This window comes from Cimex lectularius, unplaced genomic scaffold (assembly GCF_000648675.2).
Source record: "Cimex lectularius strain Harlan isolate CLEC.00 unplaced genomic scaffold, Clec_2.1 scaffold84, whole genome shotgun sequence".
NCBI lineage: Eukaryota > Metazoa > Arthropoda > Insecta > Hemiptera > Cimicidae > Cimex > Cimex lectularius.
Genome location: NW_019392631.1, coordinates 1,491,619 through 1,515,134, shown reverse-complemented (window position 1 = coordinate 1,515,134; position 23,516 = coordinate 1,491,619). Strand labels below are relative to the sequence as shown.

General features: G+C 33.9%; 1 protein-coding gene and 1 non-coding gene across 3 annotated transcripts in view; both read right to left on the bottom strand.

Annotated features, from left to right (window-relative positions):
• The window catches only part of LOC106662899 (soluble scavenger receptor cysteine-rich domain-containing protein SSC5D-like), a 279,936-nt gene that overhangs the window by 142,259 nt on the left and 114,161 nt on the right, over positions 1–23,516 (bottom strand). The window lies entirely within an intron of this gene.
• Positions 2,632–2,705, bottom strand: Trnan-auu. The gene has a single exon. It is a non-coding gene; the product is annotated as a tRNA-Asn (tRNA).

Here is a 23,516-nt window from a genome sequence, read left to right as displayed (position 1 = left end):
CATAAAATACGGATATAAATATAAATTTTGAACCAAGTACTTCATGCTTGCATAAATTATGAAACACTTGGTACAAAAGATTATTCAGAAATCGTGAGATGCGGTCTGGTGTGATGAAGGTTTCAGAAAAACATTTTATTTACCTTGCTAACGTTTCGAGCTTTATTGAAATCATCTTCAGGGCTCAAAGTGTTTGTTTTCTGCGTAATTGCGCCATTCTTGCGTGTTGTGTTGCGAGTGCCAACCACCACACACTTGGTACAAAATTTATATTTACATCTATATTGTTTTTTTTTTCAAACACAAAACAAAAAGAAAATGGTGTGTTTTTAAAATATTCCATTCCATACCACTTTTCACGACTTCAGCAAATTATTGAACAGCCGGCCACTAAAAAACACACAAACGTATTATTACATTATTATTATTATTATTATTATTACTTGATATAACAAAGCGCAAAGATTTATTAAACCCGGTACTATTCAATTATAATATTTCCTTATGGTATTTTTTAAAAGACTAAAATTTGGAGATGTTGGGAACAGGATTAATGCTCAGAGCAACTTTGGACTTTAGGAAATTTGGAACTTACTAGCTGGAAGAAGTTTAGCTAGATCTGCACCAATGTAGCAAGCAAACAAGCTGATAAAAAAAACATACCTTTTTGTTTAGTTATTTATAAATGATTGTTATTCCTTTTAAATTTCGTTGCCTGTGTAACTTAATCCTTACATCTTAAAAAATAAAATTATTGACAAGCGTAGAAGCATAATTCCATTATTTTTTAAGAGAATCCCGTAACCTGAAAATTTCCGATAAGTTGCCGACTGGTTGGTATCGATTTATATCGTCGGAATTATTAAAACTGTTCGACGGGCTGTCAATAGACGAAGTTTTACCAACACATCTGATCAGAACACCAACGAATTTTTATTAAACATATTGAAAAAACAATTTATTTCAAAAGATTTTTTTGGAAAAATAAATTAAGTTGAAAAAATGACTTAAAATCAATGGAATTATGATAATAAAATAAAAGTAATATAATAAAAACAACTTATTATTAAAACTATACAATTTGTAAACGTAATTGAACAACAGTTTATTTTGTTTTATCGCTTTTATCCTGAAGCTACGTTTGCCACCGTCATTTTTAAAAAACAACAGATAACATTTTATTTCCTAATGAAAAATACTGGATTCTTCAACTAATTCTTAATCTTAAATGTTTCTTTCTGGAAGCACATAATTTCCTGCGTATATGATCTTGGTTGATAAAATAGCAATACAAATATGTTAGAAGGAATGTTTTTTCTTTGCCTTACTAACAAAAACTTAAGTTAGGAAAGAAAATTACGATTAAAAAACATTGCGAGTTTACATTTTATGCCAAAAAATATACTTATGTTCATGCAAATTTTAACGTTTTTACGCAATATGTAAGATTTATTTGCTTGTATCACTAGGTTTATTTAGTATTTCATATTTAACGTGCTTTTATGTATTTTAATATTTTAACGATTTCAATATTTTTTTCTATCGTGAAGTACGAAATCATTGTTTTATTTTAATTTCGAGCTTTACTGCAACATCTAACAACATTACAATTTTGGTTAGAAAATTAAGTTAATTTGTTTCATTTTAAGTGATATGAAGTAGGAATGAAGAAAGGACGTTTCTGAAATAATGTACTAAATAGAATTTTCGCCTGAGAGAAAAACGTTTGTGTTGGCACTTATTTTAATAGTGCTCTTTCTGAAAGATCTTTTTGTTGTAAATCCCAAGAGTGATTTTCAACTTAAAATCGAGCGTATAGAAAAAACCAACGATTTGAGGAGATTTCTCAATGGCAGTCTTGCTGAAAAGCTCTCTATTTTTTTATGCAACTTCCGATGGTTTTTCATCCTACCACCAAGTTACGTTCCAACGTTTCACTTTACTACCGTTTTGTGACGGGTGCAACGCGACTCTCGACTACTTGATATAACCATGCTGACTACTTTCACTAGTCGAAAAATCAATGACCAAAATAGCTATCTAAATCTTAAACAAAGTTATTTTTCTTTACGATATAAATATTTATTACTTAGTGAATCATTAATTAATATTAAAGTTGAACATTAGCACGAATTATTGTTTGAAATGGACCAAAAAATTCAAGTGTAACCCCTTTACATTTATCAAGAACCTATGTCAACTCCAAAAGGAATTTGGAGATAACAAGTCACGCCACGTGCCCCAAGGGCTAGCAACCTTAACATTATTTTTCCAAGGATGGATCAATAACAGTAAATAACACCATACACAGCAATAAATAGTTCAGTTAAGTAACTGGTTTTATTTCAATAAATAAAAAAAAATTTATTAGTTACTCGCTATATGACTGAAAATTAAATTTTTTCATTTATTAATCAATTAAAATATTTACTGAAACGTTTTAAATCATGGATAAACCAATGAACTGTCCACAATTTATTTATCAACTTGGAAAAATGTAACGTAATGCGAAATATAATAATGTAAATTTGTAATAGTTTTCATAGTTATAGCAGCATTAAGTACTCATGTTAATACAAACATAACAATTAACCTTTTTATGTAAAGTATTGGTTGAAATGAAAAAGTCAGTGTCACGAGCGGGATTCGAACCCACGACCTTCGGCTCAATACGCCGCTGCTCTAACCACTTGAGCTATCGTGACTTCGATCCACTCGGCGTATTGACCTGATTATCGAATCCTGATTACACGACATTTGAAAACTAGCAAAAAGGAGGGGAAATTCGAAGGTAGGTTGAGGTGGGGAGTTGGTGTCCGAGTGGATCGAAGTCAAGATAGCTCAATTGGTTAGAGCAGCGGCGTATTGAGCCGAAGATCGTGGGTTCGAATCCCGCTCGTGACACTAACTTTTTTCATTTCAACCAATACCATACATAAAAAGATTAATTAATTGAAAGAGGTTATTTGGTCAATCACACCACAAACATATTTAAGATTTAATAATAATTAACAATACCACAATTTATATTTTCATTCAGAAACTTAGAAAAATTAGTGTAGGTAAAACTTTTTTTGAATGATTTCATTCTTTATTATATGAATTCAGTACTCAGTGGTATTATTAAAAAAGTGTTAATTGCTTTAAAATTACTCCACTGTGCTTCTCAGTTATGCTTTGGGCAAATTTAAGTTGAATGATTAAACGAACTCAAAAACTATGACCCTTTTTTCAAGTAGAAATTAATTAATTTTATTGAAATATTATTCACTGTTTCTGAAATTTCAGAGTTTCATTTGAATTGGAATCGGATTGTTAATTTGAATCCAACCAGGCCTATTTGCAAAAAAAAAACAATCTGTTGCGAAACTTAATATTTTGATAATGCAGAAATAAATGAAAGGCTAGTTTTGAGAGACAGATCAGTGAATGGGTCAAATCGTGTAGGAATGGTCAGACATAGCCCGAGATAGCGAAAGCTTCGTGACATTCGCTTTGTCGTCACACAATATGATTCCTGGCTATTGTTTTCCATTGCGTTAAAAGGTCTCTATCGAGTCGTGTACGCCCCAACCCCTGTCTTTCATTAATACGCCCTTTAACGATACCCCGATCGAGAATGGACGCAAATATTTTTCCAAACTTTCGAACCAATTCCATTTTCAACATGCAAAAAAACTAGAGCGAATTATGTTTCATAAAAAAATTTGTAAAGTGCCAATTGAAAAAAAAAAATTCCGTCCGTTTTATCCCTTGACGCGGTTGCCCGAGCTGTACCGATCCTGCTCGTAAAATACGCGTGGTGCACATATGGCAATTTCAATATTATACGTTGATGTTATTCTATTTCAAGGCAAAGTCCTGGCTGTAAAACATCCACAGATTACCTCGCAGTTTCAAACACCACCGGCATTGACATTCAGAGTTTGTAAAAGCTTCAAGGTAAAAATACAAAGTTCGGTTCTTTTGTAAAACGGTAATATGTAATGCCAATTTTGAGAGAGATTACGATAGTTAGTGTAATTGGTTCATTAAAATTTGATTACGTATTGCGTTTGTGGACGATACTAAGCTGCAACTGTATTTTTCGACATACATTTTACAAGAAAAAGTACTATATATTTTATTATTTATAGAAAATAAAGTTTTACAGAAGAGGGCGCTACGACTANCTTATTACAACCAAATAAAATAACTTTTAAATGAAAACTGATTAAAAAAATACATAAATAAAATAAAAACATTAAATTTTGGCTCAAATAATAAAAAAATGATATCAGGACTCCTAAGATTTTTGTTTCATTTACTTGTGTTTATGTGCTTTTTACTTGTTTTATTTAATAGATCGATTTTGGGGGCATCCGCCCTCATCAGTCTTGAGTTTCTCGTTTCTGATCCAGAAACACATGGTATTACTCGCAAATGAAGCAATCTTCTACAACAAGAAAACTTTCTCAATGTAAAATAAAAAATTATAAAAAAACCTAGTAATGTAAAATAAGTTTTTAAAAAATGCATATTATAAAAAAGTATAAAAACGACAAAATTTGAGAATTTTTTTTTATTTGTATTTTTCCAAAATTTTAACACATATTTCCCCCCCCCGTGAACAGTGTTATTAATTATTACAGTAATTTGAAAGGTTCGTAAAGGTGTGGAGTTACCTCGGGGTTAATGAGTTGGTCGCCCCTTCAAGGGTTTTTTTTTGTTTGTGTATTTTGCAACGGCGAAGCAGCGAACCAACAATTGCCCCGAAGCTGTTTCTTTATTAAATTAATGAAGTCAGTTTTGTCAAAACGCAAATGCGTGTGTGTTAATTATGGCATATATAAAAAAAGGAAAAATATAGTAGATTATAAAATTGTTAGAAAGTCATCACTAAAATCACGTATGTATTCATTTGGACCACTTTTTTTTGTGTTTTGTTTTTCTGTTATTATATATACCATTTAACTACAATCGCGAATGTCCTATCTCACCTATCTCACAGTTAACGACAAAGGAAAGAAGGATAGAGTAAGAGCGAGAAAGAGAGAGAGAGAGAGAGAGAGAGAGAGAGAGAGAGAGAGAGAGAGAGAAAGAGAGAGGGAGGGAGAAATGATGATGATGATGAACGCTTTATTTATTGTATATCAATCACACAAGATTTCGTCTCAAGAGCCATTTTTAAATCTACGGTGAAATACAATGATTACTATGTTTACTCTACTTCTAATTTATTAAATATTAATCACTTGGAATAACCTGATTTTTGGGTCAATATGTTACACATATTCGTTTTATATTGAAGTACATAAGTATTTACTTCAAATTGCCTATCGAAATAAATATTGTAACATTAAAGGAACATAATTTACAGAATAAATGAGCAATTAAAAAGTAAATTACTAATGAAATAAGCGAGAAAAAACTTTTTCAATACAATACAGTACAAATTAAGAATTATAAATGGTCAATTCAAATCTAGAAATAAAACTTCTTGTCACTAAATAGTAATATAAAAACTTAAAATAAAGCAAAAACAACAAAAGAAGTTAAATGTAAGACAGTGAATTTTTAGCACCAATCATAACTTGATATGACGTGATTTTTAATACTATTTTGGACATCTTTGATATCGTTACGTGGTTTTGTGTATATAGGTATTATCGAAAAAATTATTGCACCTTAGAATGACCTATTAAAAGTTACGGTTTTTTGCTTAACGACTCGCAGTGGTAGTTTGCAAACCTAGGACATGAATCTGAGACATGTTCTTAAATTTCACATATTTATTTTGGTTTTTGAACTTTTAAAATTTTAAAAACTTTACTTGATAGATTGTAATCGATTAAATCTTTAATTTTGAAAAATTAAATATATATACTATATTTTAAGTTCATCAATATCTGATACACTGTTTAACCCAATTTGCAATTTTTTGATTTGTGTGCGATTTAAGGCACACATTGCTCCAAGACCGTATTTCATATGTGGAAAGATTAGAGTTGATACAAGTTGTTTTTCGACATTTACATTGTACATTGCAAAACTTAACATTTTATTAAATCTATGTAAGTTCGAGTAGATTTGATTTTTGAATTTTAATACCTGTATATCCCATGATAGATTCTTGGAGGGAGGGAGAGAGAGAGAGAGAGAGAGAGAGAGAGAGAGAGAGAGAATACTCAGTATGGAAATAAAATTTTACTCATGATTGCCAAAATGTATTGTAGGTTGTCTATATAGTGGAAATTTTGAAGCTGGCAACTCGTGAAATACTTCTACTACAGTTAACGAGAGAGAGAGAGAGAGAGAGAGAGAGAGAGAGAGAGAGAGAGAGATAATACACGATATACAAATAAAATTTTATTCATGATGGCCAAAATGTATTGTAAATTAGAAGTGGGAAAATGACAGAGAGAAATACATACTATACAAATAAAAGTTTACTCATGGTTGTCTATATATTGGAAATTTTGAAGCTGGCAACTCGTGAAACACTTCTTCTACAGTTAACGAGAGAGAGAGAGAGAGAGAGAGAGAGAGAGAGAGAGAGAGAGAGAACAGGAGAATAAAAAGCATGTTATTATATAAACCGTTCAATCAGTGGCCATAACATAATAACCTGTAATATAATACTATATATTAATACTATACATACTATACATTAAATATATATTTGTATTTTTTTTAAACAAGGGTTCGCAACGTAGGTCATATCAACCCTCGTGTCTCCGGTGTTTTTGAATAAGAGCCCATTTGTATGCACGTTGGATTGGAACCCGGGACCTTTACCTTAGTGGTGAGCACCACCTGAACCGTTTGGGCCAATATAACTGTATTTTAATTATTTTAGTCGAAAGAAAATAACCCCAAAACGTCCTAAGGAACTTGACCAAAATAATCCAAAATAAAACTGAATTGGTTCTGACGTTATATATTATAAAAATCGTTATTCAAATATTAATCCACACATGAATCATATTAATATTTTTTTTTTATACTACTATGGGCCTACGCGATTATGATTTTTCCAATTAGGAAAGATTTAGGATAATTATGTTAAAATCGGCCTACAATTAATAATTAATTTTCCATTAATTAAGCTTTTTAGTTAAGATTAAAAAAAGACACTGTCACGAGCGGAAAAAGGAGGGAAAATTTAAAAGGTGGGGTTGAGATGGGAAGTTAGTGTCGGCTAGAAACGCCGCTGCTCTACCACTTGAGCTATCGTGACCTCGATCCACTCGGACACCAACTTCCCATCTCAACCCCACCTTTTGAATTTCCCCTCCTTTTTTCGCTAATGACACTGACTTTTTTTTATCTCAACTAAAAACCTTAATTAATTGAAAGATAGGTAGATTTCGCAACAAATTCTTCGATTCCAGAATGGGCTGGGTAAAGAAAAAATTGACAATTTTAAACCTGTCATAAAACGAAATGGCGGGAATAATATCGTGAAGCTTCGTGAAGATAAACCAATAAACGCCGGACAAAGAATCGTGTTAAAAAGAGGGGTTTTTTTAATGTTTAAATTAAATTTCACCCAAGTAAAATGATAAAGTTTTTGTAGGTTTTTTAACTCATAAGAGGAAGTGTAGTGATGAGCTACTTAAAAATAATGTCAATGAAGTACACCGTTAATTTCAGTATTTAAAAACCCTACACAATAATTAGTCTATGTTGAAAACTCACAACGAAAAGAAGTTAAAAAAAACGACCTCAACATGTATTTTTTATTATAAAATAAACATAAAGGTAAATAACAATTTTGATTAATGAAATATAGAACATTAAATTTTTTTTAGTGTGTTAAGTGTAAACACTGCAATTTTTCCGATTGAATTACGAAATTCTTTGATTAAATTAAAAAAAAAACATTTAAGAGTTAGAGGAGCTTAGGTGGGAAGAAATAATTGAAAGGGGAGAGCACTAAAATTGGATCAATGGTCGAAGTGTTCGAGAAGATAAGCGTCCTTCAGTCAAGCCCTGAAGCACCCACGATCTTGTTGGCCGTTTTTTTCCATCGGGTGGAGAAAAAAAATATTAACGGAAAATATCCCGAATCTTGGAAGTTAGGCTCGAGAGTTTCCAGAAGGCCAATTAACATAGGAACGGGAGCCAGCAATGGATGGCGGCGAGTACGAGCAAAGCCTCGTTAGAAGTACCGCACATAAATATCCAACCTTTGCCCCGGTGCAGTGAAAGGATGGCGGCCGGGGGTCCTTAAATAAGAAACCTTTCCCTACAAATCTACTGACCCAAAGGTCTAAGAGAAAAAAGAGTACAGAAACGGAACTTATTACCTTTTTATAGAATCCTGGCTCAATTTATTAACTGTTTATTTGCATATGCAAAGAAGTTTACACTATATAAACAACTTTTTCCAGATTAATATAAACGATTTTGTTACGAAATTTAGTAATTAGTATTTTCTGTTAACTAATGTGTTAAATAAAACAATTATTCAATTAATTAAAGTTGTTAGTTGAGATAAAAAGGCCAGTGTCTAGAGCGGGATTCGAACCCACGACCTTCAGCTTGATACGCCGCTACTCTACCACTTGAGCTATCATTTGTCGCCGAGAATCAAATTGATTACACGACATTTGAAAAATGGCAAAAAAGGAGGGAAAATTCAAAAAGGGTGGGGTTGAAATGTGAAGTTAGTGCCCGAGAGGATCGAAGTCACGATAGCTCAAGTGGTAGATTAGCGGCATATCAAGCCGAAGGTCGTAGGTTCGGATCCCGCTCGTGACACTGACTTTTTTATCTCAACTAACAAATTTAATTAGTTGAATGTTATTAATTGGTCATGCGGACAACGAAAAATAGTGAATTATTATATATACTTTTAATTTCAGTTTTGATGTAGATACCTAAATCATCTGCGCACATTGAGTAAGTGCTTTATCCTTTTGAATTTCATTTCGCTTGCTTACAATTTTGCTTTTTACTTACGAAAATATTTGTAAGTATGTCGGGTTCGAATGCAGGGCCGCTGGATTTGAACCCGGGACCTTTACGTTACAGTGATGAGCGCCGCGTCAACGCCTAAACCGTTACGGCCACCGACGCCTCTTTTTGGATAACATGTTTACATATATTTAAAATAATAATGCGGACAATGTAGAACTTGAGAGACTCCTCTTTCTATTACACTACAACAGTATACACTATTCGTTCAAATTAGAATTCTAAAATATATCTACTAATCTGCCTAGGCAGTATTTTCGGTTAAATAATTGTTTGAATCATAATACATAATACATTGGAGAGAATTTAGTTGAAAGATGTTTTTACCTAATTATTTTCTTCAACGAACATATAAATTAAGAAAGTCGTTACAGCGGTTCATTTACAATTTAATCACAGCCCCGGTTCCGATATCGAATAATACGAAAGGGGGTATTAAAGTTCAGCATATTTGAACAGGGCTGGGAGCACGCGAGCCATCATGTTGAAAACTCGTAAGCAAAGTTGATCGCGAAAAAAACTTAAATTATGCTCGTCACGTCACTGTTTTATAGGAAAAATTGTTAAATAAAACTTTTAAACTAGTTTATATTTGTCACCGCAATAATGCAAAAAGAACGAGGATTTTCCTTCCTGAGGTTATTTTTGCAAAGGAATCGGGCCTGGCGTTACGTTCAATCTCAGGACCGTCATGCTGAAATGGAATCGGTCTCCCAAGGGATCACTTTTACCTTCTACGACATATCTCTGATGGTAGAAAAAGATTGAATTCATAACAGTAAATTCTAAAACAGCACTGCCATTTCCCATGCCAAACTTCTGCCAATGGTTCATTTTGCTCAACCGGTGCGAATTCAAAATTGATCAATGCAATTTCTCGAATTTTGAGTATCTTTTTATAAATCAGCTTTCATAGCGGAGAAATGAACTGCTTTGCAATGGAAAAATCTATTTATCTATTTCTTTTCCGGCTGCTACTTTTATAATAAATTACACAATTAAGATTATAAGTGGTCAAACTGATAACCTCATGGTATATTTCTCCAGCTTCGTTTTCCACTGATAAGAATTAATTACGGTCAAGCCTAGTTAATTATTCATAAAGGGATTAATTTTGTATTTTGGCGTTCCAACATTCTGTTGGTGCTCGTAAAAGGAAAAAAAAACGAAATAAAAGTTTTTTTTTAATTTAAACTTGTCTGAACTGTTGCACACTTCTCGATATAAAAGTAAAGTAAATCAGCGAATTCAAAATAATTTATCCTCAAGATTTACTATATATTCTCAGTTTAAGTATCCAATTTTAGTACAGTATATAAATCGTTTATGGCGCTTACCGTTCGTAATGTGTTTATAACTTTAATAAAAATTGGTTCTGTTAACAAACATATTAGGTTTTCATAATCCAGCCATTAATTTTTCAATGATATATGTTTATGATGATAATGGTTACTAGAAAGAGGTTTTTTTTGTTACGCAAGCACTGCATCCTTCTGGCTTATTGTACTTTATCCTAGGTCATTGACTAGTTCATTACTACAATTCCTTCCCCCGGATTTTCTTTGCAACCCCAGGCTATGTCTCTACTGAGTTGCTTCTCATTTGAACTCGTCCGGGGCTGTTTCTTCCTCCTCCTTCTATAATTTACAACTAGAAACATCATATAATATGCTCTGATGATTTTTCTCAGAGGACAGTGACCGGTAAATGGACCTCCTCAGAGTTTTAACCCTCTCTAATTTAGCAAGTTTACCATGAGGATGGTTGTTTTATCATAAGTTTACTGTTACTCTAGAGTTTTTCCACTTCTCCTTTTACCTTTCTACTTTAGGGGCTTAGTCAATATTTTTATACCTGGGTTTTAACTATTCGCATACGTATTGTCCATTATTATCAATCAGTGTGTGCTTGATTTTTCTTTATTGTTGTCTATTTATTTATTTTCTTACACGCTTTTTGAAGGATTTTGAAAGAATGGTTGATACTCAGTCGTACTCATATCACCGCTCATCACATGCTAACTTTACACTTTTTACGCCATTTATTTTCAGGAAATCTCTGGTATATGGCAAATGAAATATTGGAACCTTTGGAGCACTAATATATTTATTTTTGCATCATCTGGACTGACGCTAAATGGTTTGTAGGTTAAATATTGATTGTTTCAACACAGTGTACTGATAAGTCCTTGATGATTAGTTTTACCATAATTACAATGTGTGGTGATTAGTGACCGTATCGATAATTATTCAGAAATCGTTAGATGCGGTCTGGTGTGATGTAGGTTTCAGAAAAACATTTTCTTTATCGTGCCAACGTTTCGCTCTTTATTGAGATCATCTTCAGGCTCAAAGCGTTTGTCTTCTGTGTAATTGTACCATTCTTGCGTGTCGTGTTGAGAGTGCCCAATTAGTTAAAAAAACACTTTGAGCCCTGAAGATAATCTCAATAAAGATTGAAACGTTGGCACGATAAAGAAAATGTTTTTCTGAAACCTACATCACACCAGACCGCATCTCACGATTTCTGAATAATTCCAATTTAATTTAAAAAATATTAAATCAGTAAGTATACAAAGAACTATAAACATTAAACATAGCGCATAATACACCAAATACACAAGCTTTACTATCTTATAAACATTTGTTTAATTAAATTCACTAATTTCGTGGTCCGCTTGACCAATTAAATCATTACAATTAATAAAGGTTTTCAGTTGAGATGGAAAAAAGTTAACGGCGGGATTCGAACCCACGATCTTCGGCTAGATACGCCGCTGCTCTACCACTTGAGCTATCGTGGCCTCGATCCACTCGGACATCAACTTCCTATCTCAACCCCACCTTATGAGTTTTCCCTCCTTTTGCCATTTTTCAAATGTCGTGTAATCGGTTTGGATCCTCGATGACAATTGAATTGGCCACGGAGAGCTTTAGTGAAGTGTACTTCTATCAGTAAAATGAAATATCTTCACTAAAGCTCTCCGTGGCCATTTAATTTGTCGCCGAGAATCGAATCCTGATTACACGACATTTGAAAAATGGCAAAAAGGAGGTAAAATTCGAAAGGTGTGGTTGAGATGGGAAGTTAGTGCCCGAGTGGATCAGTGTGGCGATAGCTTAAGTGTTAGAGCATGTGGATGTATAGTGGCTATGAGTTAGAGCATGTGTTTAGGCGAATATCGTGGGTTCGAATCCCGCTCGTGACCCTGACTTTTTTATCTCAACCAATACCTTGCGTAAAGATTAATTAATTGAAAAAAGTTATTCGGTCAATCGGACCATGAACTCTAATGAATATAATAAAAAATAGTTGACAGTTGCGTTTTTATCAATTTGGTTAAGAACGTTTAAGCTAGATAATTTTAAAAATTTCAAATTTTTTAAATTAGTTTATTTCGTCGTTTTGTTGTTATGCAATATGTTTCTTTTTATTTTAATTAAAAATCTTCCCAGCTCCGAGTTTTCGCCCCAAGTTATTCAGTATTGTGTCTCGTTTCTGCTTAACAAATCGGATTTAATCACTCGTCGAGACCCGAAGGTAGAATCCGATATCAAACTCGGAAGGCAAAAACCTCTTTGTTCCATCATCTCTGCCAGGCTCGGTTTAACGCCCAAACAGTTTGCAGCTGTTCTAATCTGACAAACAAAACCTTACCTGACAAATCACTATCACAAGAATAACTAAGTTTTGAACTTCTGTCGTCTTATCTATATTAGGTTCGAGGTGCTTAGTGACATTATTGCTTGAAGTTGGCTCGGTTTAAAAATAACGACCATACAGTGAATAAAAATTTAACTGAAAATAAAATTTGATTTCGCAATTTCACCTATCAGCTGAGATCACCTGATACGAATATGGTACATTTCATACATACGCCAGAATGTTTAGCAGGGATATAATTCCATGAATTAGTTATAGGTACATATTTGTACATACACAAGCTTACAAGTATCAACGCCATTTGTGTAATTCATAATTTAATCGTGATTTTCCTGTATGGCCAAACATGGTTATATTTCAGAAAAAGGGGAATCGAATCGTACATAGCAATGAAAATATGCCATGTGTCGCCTCAGACCTATTTTTACCCGAAATTTGATGTCTTTCGATCAAATTACTTTGGGGAATTGCGGTACGGTGGTTTCCTCTCGACTTGGTCTAGAAGAAAGAATTCCCTTCACCTTCATTAACTCCAACTTCTGTCATGGCCGGTCGGAACTTTAGCCCTCGACAGTAAATTCTTGCCTGCCCTTCTCTTACCACCCATTAATTAACACGAAGGGCACATTCACCCTGAGGACGATTCGATGCGATTGGTTATAAAGAACACGATTAATAAAACATACCACCCACCAATAAAAAACAATCTTCTTTTTATTTAAATCCCTTAATATGTAACAGGGTGATCAAAGTACACTCAAAGGCGACTATTAGCAAATCAGATTTGGTTTATGACAAGACGACCAGGAACGTGTATGGACATGTGGAGAACGCTTTGCTTCATGCGTTATGACTTATGAGCGAGCCACAGGCTTTTCAAAGTCAGATTTGTAACGGGGCGGAATCAACGTCCATGCCCGTACCGAACTGATTTCCATACAGCATGGATCTTCGCCTGCACTAGGTACATTAAGAAAGTGCTTCTGGAAGCTGTGGGACCATTCGCTCCATTTGTTGGGGGGGGGGGATTTAATGCATGATAATGCTCGGCCATGTGCAGCTCCATTACCATTAGGATGTAGGCATTAGCACAACGAATTGTCCAGCGTATTCTCCTGACATGAATAAAGAGACGAGTTAGAAATCGTTCGTCGTCTCCAACAAGCGTCGAACGGCTTCAAACCGCTCTTGTTGAAGAATGGGATTTTGTTTCACAGGACGAAATCCGATCGCTTGTTGACTCTATGCCTTAGACTTTATACCCTCCGCGTGGCATTAGGAAATAATACGCGGTATTAAGAGCAAAACTAGTCAACAAATTGTGTAGCGACATTCGGGAGGCGGTTAACCAGCAGCTTAACCATATCCAATCACTCTGGTTTTTTTATACAAGGTTATGTTTGTCTAAGGCGTTTCCTCATCTTCAGTGGTTTGTCAGTCGTTATGAAGCAGTTATGTCCGTCTTCCCAGATAAAAAAGTGGAAAAGAAAATTCAAAGGGTGGGGTTGAGATGGGAAGTTAGTGTCCGAGTGGATCGATAGCTCAAGTGGTACAGCAGCGGCGTATCTAGCCGAAGATGGAGGGTTTGAATCCCGCTCGTGACACTGACTTTTTTATCTCAACTAAAAACCTTAATTAATTGAAAGATATTAATTGGTCAAGCGGACCACGAAAACTACTGAATTTAATAAATTAACATGAAGTATACCTTCACGAAATTTCTCCGTGGCCATTTCATTTGTCGCCGAGAATCGAATTGATTACACGACATTTAAAAAATGGCAAAAAGGAGGGAAAATTCAAAAGGTGGGGTTGAGATGGGAAGTTAGTGTCCGAGTGGATTGAGGTCACGATAGCTCAAAAGGTGGCGTATCAAGGGGGTGGGTTCGAATCCCGCTCGTGACACTGAATTTTTTTCTCAACTAAACACCTTAATTAATTGTAAAATGACTATGTTGTAAATAATATACCAATAAACTACATGTAGTTTGAAACAAACAACAAAATACGAGTGTCCGTTTTTTTGCCTCTGAGTTTATTTTGCTCGTCGCCTGATTAGAAATTATGAAATTTCAATGCTTATGTTATGTTTATGCTGCCAAGCACATTTTCAATTATAACGTAGTGTCCGAGTCACAGCCTACTATATATTCTTAATCTCCTTATACTTATTGGCATCATCGCACATTTCATTGTTAAAACTTCAAATTCTACCATACTACGACGGACTTTTCGAGATCCTCGCCGTTAGAAGTGATTAATGTATGTTTGTTTGGCTTTACTTGTGTAACTTTCTGAACCGTAATGTTCTACGAAATCCACTCTTCATTCCCAAGCTTCTAAAAAGCACATCTTTACGTTTACTGTTACTTCACTTTTTCCCGCTTGCAACGCCTACGTTTTCAACAGGGTAATATTTTATGTAGCGTAGCTTTATCCGATGACGCTTGTCCTACCAGGTTATGGTTTCCTGATCTTCAGTGATTGGTCAGCGCGTTATTAAGACAATTATCCATTTTAGGAAGGAATCCACCTTTGAGCAAACATAAACATAAAACGTGCATTGTTGTCGTTGAAAAAAAATCATAATAAAATTCAACACATTGCTACGTTTCACTGTATGCAGCATATTAATAACTTGTAATTGTCCAAAAAATAAGAGCAGATAGTATTTTAAACAATCGACTAATTATTTATACTCTAATTGAATAATGCGTATTAATTATTTGAGGGGCAATTACAGTTTTCAATTGAAGGGAACGAAGTTGATCATGGCGTATAAACCTTATCAATCAGCGTCTATTTACCCTTTAAGATTGCTCCTTGTAAAGTCCTCCCCCTAAGTCGATAGTGTGCGGCTCACTCCGACTAAATTGTCGGAATTAAAGCGTTTCTCATTGTTGAAGGGTTGAGAAGAATGTAAATCCGTCTTGTCAAAAGTGGGATTGACAACTTTGACAATTTCCGTTTCACAAACGCGAATCTGTAAACTTTCAAAATGTACTTAAATCCCTTATTGTAAATCTTTACAACAAAAAGCAATTGTAGTTTAAATTCTAATAGTCGGTTTCTAATATACAGGGTGCCTATGTTAGACGGGCCGGCTGAATTTTTCTTGAACCAATGACGCTATCGAAAAATCCAAAAATCCAGCTTTAATATTTTTTTGTCTAGTTCTAATTTTTATCTTTATTTTTGGATAAAAATTATGCAGAGTACCTTACCCTCAGTTCAAATTTAAAATTTTAAAGACGATCCTATACATTTTGACAGATAATTTTAAAGGATTTTTACGCTAAAAACAATGGTGCAACTTTTAAATTGGTAGAAAATGACAAAGCTATAGAAAAAGTTTGGAAAATACATTTCGTTTGTTTCTTTGTTAATTCTAATAATTTAAGTCTTCATTAAAGAAAACATTAATTACCCTTATTGTTTAAATTCTGTCATTGTTTATCAAACTCGCATTAAGAGAGCAAATTTTAATTCTTGGAAGTAAATAAATTTTACAATAGTACCTATTCGTTATAATCAGCATTCCATTCAAAAACAAAAGAGCACATTTTTTTATCAACAGCGAGTTTATATGTACGACTGCTTTATTGATAGTCGTGGTACTGCGCGTCGTACAGTCGAGTTGTACTCCCAGAAATTTCCTGATCGCCCTAGAGTAAATCACATAACGCAATATGAGGATATACGGAATGGCTGAATATTTTACCGTATGTTCACTAAAATCCGACTTCCTTTCTCCGGAATGTTGGAAGGGTTTTAGGTTTTTTAAAAAATAAAATTAAAGATGTACTCCGGACTTACAAATTTAAGCCGTATCGCCTCATCTTGTCCAGGGACTTCGAGACTGATTATGGCAGGCGTCTAACGTTCCTTGGGATTTGCGAGGCCTAAGGAAACGTTCTTCCATCCATCCAACGAACTGATGAATCCAAGCTCACTTCTAATGGCATACTAAACCATTACAATTTTCGAACGTGGGCAGAGGAAAATCCGAGTCGAGTTGTACTCCCAAAAATTTCCTGATCGCACCAGAGTAAACAACAAAATTCGTGTAGCTCGCAATATAGAGATGCCGATCAGTTGCTGTTCCTCACTAAGATACGGAGAGCGTAATTTCGACGAAGAGCTGATATTTTACTTTATGTTCACAAAAATCCGAATTCTTCTCTCGGAAATGTTGGAAGGGTTTCAGGTTTTTCAAAAAATGAAATTAGAGATGAACTCCGGACATACAATTTTAAGCCGTATTGCTCTCATCATGTCCAAGTATTTAGGAACGTTCATTATGAGAGGCGTCTGCGCTCCTTGCTCAAATGTCGATTTGGGCGCCTGAAGTAAACGTTCTTCCATACATCCTATGGACTAATGAATCATGTATGAATAATGAAGTTTTCTTCTAATGGCATACTAAACCGTTACAATTTTCGAATGTTAATTTTTGTCCAATTTAAAATTCCATTGGACCATGTTTTCAGCATAAAACTTCCTTTAAAATGATGTGCCAGAATGTCTAGAATCTTATTTGAAATTTTGAAGTTGACTGTTCCTGAAGTACCGGATATAATTTTTCTTCAAAAAAGATAATTTGAAACTAGACTAAAAAGTATTATGTACGTATTTTGTATTTTATTGATAGCGTCATTGTTTTAAGAGAAATTAAACCGGGACATCTAAAAACGACACCCTATTACACACAGGATAATAAAATACATTAATTAAAATTCAACGGAACCGTTTTGTGACGCCTAAGGAAACGTTCTTCCGTACATCCAATGTACTGATGAATCCAAGTTCACCTCCAATGGCATAATAAACCGGTGGAACTTTCGAACGTGGGTAGAGGCAACTCCGAGAATTTTATACTCTTGCCATCATCAGGTGGCTCATAGTATCAACGTTTGGTGTGGACTTCTCGGAAATAAATTGATTGGAATTTATTTCTACGAAAATAATTTAAATGGTGCTCATTTCCTCAATTTTTTGAGATTGGTTTTACCGACACTATTAGAAGATGTTCCTATTTTAACGACAAAGAATGATTCTCCAGCTTGACGATAGCCCCACGCATAATTCGTTGCTTGTGAGACGTTATTTCAATCGTCATATGCGAGATAGGTGGATCCCCTCATGTTCTTTCTGTTGTCCTCCTCGGTCATCCGATTTAACAATTTTCAGTGGGGCCATTAAACGCCAATCGTAACAAGCAACCTCAGTTGAAGAAATAGAAATGCTTGTCAATCCATCTCTTCTGACTCTATCGCTCTGAGCACCGATGAAAAGTGATTCAAAATCGCTAATCTTTTCATCTTTACGCAAGGCAGGCAGTTCCAACATTAAATTAATAAATAGCAACCCGAATGACTGATGATTTTAAAACTCTGTCATGTTTGGCTAATTTAAAGTCCAATCGAACCATTGTTTTCAGTGTAAAAAAATCGTTTACAGTGGGCGTTCTCAACACGACACGCAAGAATGGCACACTTACGCAGAAAACAAACACTTTGAGTGAGTAGAAATACTTTGATTGAATATAAAAAAATATTTTTTTGCATTATACAAATTCACTTTTTACCACATCCTACATGTTTTTGTTAAATTTAAACAATGTTTGTAAATCCCAGGCCCTGAAGATGATCTCAATTAAGATCGAAACGTTGGCACGATAAAGAAAATGTTTTCTGAAACCTACGCCACACCAGACCGCATCTCACGATTTCTGAATAATCATCTCTTACAATGATTTGTCAGGATTTATAGGTTTGTATTTGAAAATATTAAGTTGAACTTGGTCTGAGATACACTGTATAATTTTTCTACAAAAAAAGGTAAAAAATTGACTAAAAAATATTAAACACTTTTTTCATTTTTTTGTTCAGAGAAATTCAATTCAGGTTCAACAATTAAGAGTAGAAATGTGCAAAATCTCTTAAACTATTTTGTTGTGTAATAAGAATAAAAGAACAGTACGAAAACAAAACATTTAATATTATCTTTTGCCTTTCTTTAATTCAAAGTAATACTGGAAAAACAACCCATTGCAGCAGCATTTTTCACGTTAAAATTGCAGTTTTAAATTAAACACATTAAAATAAATAACCAACAAAGTAGCAGTTCTGACCCAACACGCAACTTATTATTCACTGCTTATTTTACTCTTAAATAAGCAAATTTCGCTAATAAATATATTATTTATTATAATTGCAATTATTCTGTTCTACTTGGCCTCATTTTTTTATACATTGCGTGTTTAAATAACATAAATATTATAATTCTTCGTCACCCTTTCTAGATTTATCGATAAAGGGGTCGTTCTTTAAATTGCAACAAGTAAATAAATAAAGTGACATTTTCACTTTAGAAAATTTTTCATTTCGAGGCATAATAAACTTAATTATTTCCACCCGTGCAAAGTACGTATTCATTTTCCTTTATTTGTTTTATGACAGAAAGTGAAGATATACAAATAGCATGAAGGGGCCATGCATCATAAAAACATGCTGAGTTTGCATTGCACTTTTTATTGTGACCAAAGGAAATTAATTATCAACGCGGGTCTTCATAAAAACACAAGATGGTTTTCGCGAGTTCATTAGTTTTAATGAATTGGTTTTAGGTCTTTTATTAAAATACCAAAACCGAAATATTATTCTCTCTTATAATTACTAATGCAGAATTGGTTTTATGGGATTAGATATGAAAATAGTATCGTTGAAGTAATCAAACTAAAATAAATATTCTAACCGATGTTTGTCTGGATTTAACTTTTAACTCATTTCTTCAATTGACGTAAGTTTCAGAAAAACATTTTCTTTATCGTTCCAACGTTTCGATCTTTATTGAGATCATCTTCAGTGCTCAAAGTGTTTGTTTTTTGGGTAATTGTGCCATTCTTGCGTGTCGTGTTGAGAGTGCCCGCACGAGTACACGAGAACACAAGAATGGCTCAATTACACAGAAGACAAACACTGAGCCCTGACGATGTTCTCTATAAAGATCGAAATGTTGGCACGATAAAGAAAATGTTTTTCTGAAACCTACGCCACACGAGACCGCATCTCACGATTTCCGAATAATCATAGAGTAACGGTCACTAATCACCACTCATTTCTTAAAATTATTTTATGTAAACGATATAATACGATTTTTTTTAAAGAAAGGATCTTTATTAAAAATTCCAAAAATTGCAAGGAAGGCAAATAATTTTTAATCTGAAAAAATTTAAATTGTAGTTAAGATATTTTAAAGCCAACAATTAATTTAGTTGATTTTTTCTTACTATACGTTTATTCTGTATTATCTTTGTTTACCTGTTTGTTTTTCATTATGCTTTTGTAAAGATATATTCTGCTTATTTATCTGAGGATCTCAAAAAAATTCCTGCTATCTAGAAAAAGCTTTGTTTTGTGACAGCAGGCAGGGATGTACCAAAATATTATTTTTTGTCCATTATATTTCGTGGTCCGATTGACCAAATAACTTCTTTCAATTAATTAATCTTTATGTAAGGTATTGGTTGAAATGAAAAAGTCACTGACACTGACAACTATTTTTTATGGTAAATTTATATTTAATGTATATTCAAACTGTGCAAATACAGATTCATTACTATTATGATTATGTAATTAATATAGGAAATTTCAACACCATCTGTTTTTTAGTATTGATCACAGGTTTTATTTTTATGATTGACTGTAAGTGATCACAGGTATCATAGGTATCATATCTATTTTGTAATTCTGACAAATTTTAATGCAAAAATCTCTCGGTAAATCTCTCGGAGGGCTGGATAGACACTAAAACCGTCTGTGCCTTCAGTGCCGCTCCTAAGCCATATCTGGCTCCTTGCAGCTTTGACACTAAAACCGGTGCTTGGGTCTTTGCATCGGAATTCGTCGAAGATGATCTGTTAACCTTGGCCAAATCGACTACACTGCCATATTTATGCCTCCCTAAGTTCCTCAAACGGGTCTTTAGGTGCATAGAGGTCTTAGGCTCAATATAAAATCATTTTGGTATGGGCTTGGACGTTGATTCCACCCCATACCAAACTGATTTTCGTACAGAATGAATCTTTGTCTGCATTAGGTACATTAATAAAGTTCTGGAAGCTGAGGTCGGCCATGTGTAGCTCCATTACCATTAGTAAAAGGATGTAGGCATTAGCATAACGAATTGGCCAGCATATTCTTCTGAAATGAATCTTACAGAACACTTATAACAGCATGATACAGAAGCGGGTTAGACATCGTTCGCCGCCTTCAAAAATCGTAAAACAGTTTCACGCTAGCAAAACTATACAAAAAATTGTGGAGAGACAATTCGCTAGGAGGTTAACCAGAAGCTTAACTATATCCGATCACTCTAGTTTATTAGACCAGGTTATGTTTGTCTAAGGCGTTTCCTCATCTTCAGTGGATTGTCAGTGCGTTATTATTGCAGTTTTGTCCGTCTAACTTAAGGCCCTCCGCAGGGTCAGAGGAGGTAATGCGCGTTATTAAGGGCAAAACTGTGTAATAAATTGATAGTTAAATTTTAATCTATCCATAATTGATATTCCGGTGTTGTGGTGATTTTTTTTAGACAATCATAATTAAATCATTTTTATTAAAACTCACGAATTTCTGATATCGTTTAATTTGTTTACATTAAAATTATTATGTTGTAAAAATGTATAGAGATTAGTGACCGTTAATCGATAGATATTCAGATATCGTGAGATGCGGTCGGGTGTGATGTAGGTTACAGAAAAACATTTTCTTTATCGTGCCAACGTTTCGATCTTTTATTGAGATCATCTTCAGGGCTCAAAGTGTTTGTCTTCTGTGTAATTGTGCCATCCTTGCGTGTCGTGTTGTCTCTCATCTTCAGGGCTCAATAAAAGATCGAAACGTTGGCACGATAAAGAAAATGTTTTTCTGAAACCTACATCAAACCCGACCGCATCTCACGATATCAGAATTATTATGTTGTAAGCAATATAACGGTAAACTACATGTAATATTTAATGAATTTTCATGGCTACGATGCCTATGTTAAGGGTAGGCTGCCAAGCACAATTTCGACAATAGTGTCCGAGCCACAGCCTACTGTATATTTTTAATCTACTTATACTTATTGGCATCATCGCACATTTCATTGTTAAACCTCTTCAAATTCGACCGTAATACGACGGAATTTCCGTGATCCTCTCCGTTAGACGTTTGGCTTTTCATGTGATACTTTCTGAACCGTAATTTTCTACGAAATCCACACTTTATACCCTCATTCCTAAAATGCACACATTTAGGCGCGTTTACTTTTACTTCACTTTTCCCCGTTTTCAACGCCTACGTTTTCAACATGGTAATATTTTATGTAGGTATGAAACCGCACTTGCCTACAATATGGATGTAGTATCTCAGCTTCCTCTTGAGATATCTTATAATGTTTTTATATAAATCTTTCTATCCACGTCGTTTATCCTGTTTTTTTGTTTTTTTAGGGAAAAAAATACCTCTCATAAACCTTCCCAGCCAGGTTTTATCAATATTTCTACCAAACATTTTTCTTACTGATATAATAAAACTACATTTTTTAAATCATTTTAATAAATAATTAAGCAACCCCACCGCTATTTACATGAAGAAAATAAAACATAAATAATTAGTCCATTTACGATTTCGTAGCCAATTGAATATGTCACTTCTTTCAATCAATTAATTATTCTTTCTAAGGTCTTGGTTGAGATAAATAGATAATTTGATCGTTTACAATTGTAATTAAAATAAAAATTTGTTTAACCATTCTTCTATTTTAACATTTCATAAGATTGGAAAGCAAAGCAAAAGGTATTTTCTTTTAAGATTAAAAATAGCCCTATACCCTCTATTACTTTAATCATTATTCTCTATAAAATATATTCTTCTTACATACTTATTACTATTTGAAAGGTTTTCAAGTAGGGTTGAATTAAAAGTAATTTTTCAAGACTTTGGCTTTTATTTTGAAGTAGTTTGTTGATGGCTCTTCTTCAATTCCAGGTTTATTGATCAGCATCATTGTTTAATATGATGATTATGGATACTAGAAAGTGGGGTTTTTGTTTCCAAGTAGTCCAGCCTTCTGCTTTAGTGTATATTTCTAGTTCCTTAGTTCAGTGCAATCGACTCGATCCTTCTCCTTAAAGGTACTACATCATTGTCTGCCGTTGCTACAATTCCTTTCCATAGGTTTTATTTACATTCCAGACAATATCTCCATTAGCACTTGCTTCTCATTCGAACATATGTATGGCTGTTTCTTCCTCCGCATTGTATAACCTACGAATGGGATGTTCATTGAATATGCCAAGGTATAGATTTTTTTTTTATGCCAATGACCAGTAAACTCACTCCTTGAGTTTAGCCTTTTCTACTGTAGTTGTAAGTTTGCCAGTCTTGTTGATGGTTGTTTTTACATAAGCATAAATTCTCCACCTCTAGAATTTATCTACTTCCCCTTTTGCCAATTTCAGATCAATCAGGATTCTGTTTGTTTTATTTATTCTAATAATAAGTTCAGGGTCTGTATATGGTCTTGCAGGTCCTTCTCTGGACAGTGCTGCTGCACTGCTTGTTGTTGCTCAAAATTCCCTTGCTTCTTGGTACCCAACATATCATCAGGTGCGTTTCCCAGGTTTGGAAGATTTAGGATGCTTTCACTAATTGATAATAAAATAATACGTTTTTACAGTATATATTTTCTTCCTAGCATGTTTTTAAGTTTTCGAATATTTGTTGTCCATTGTTTGCAATTACTTTTTGCCGTCTTTCAGGTAGTATATCTATTTCTTTCGCAAAAAATTCCCATCTTTTGAGTTCAGAAACGATTGGACAACTGTTTGAACATTTTCAAAGTTT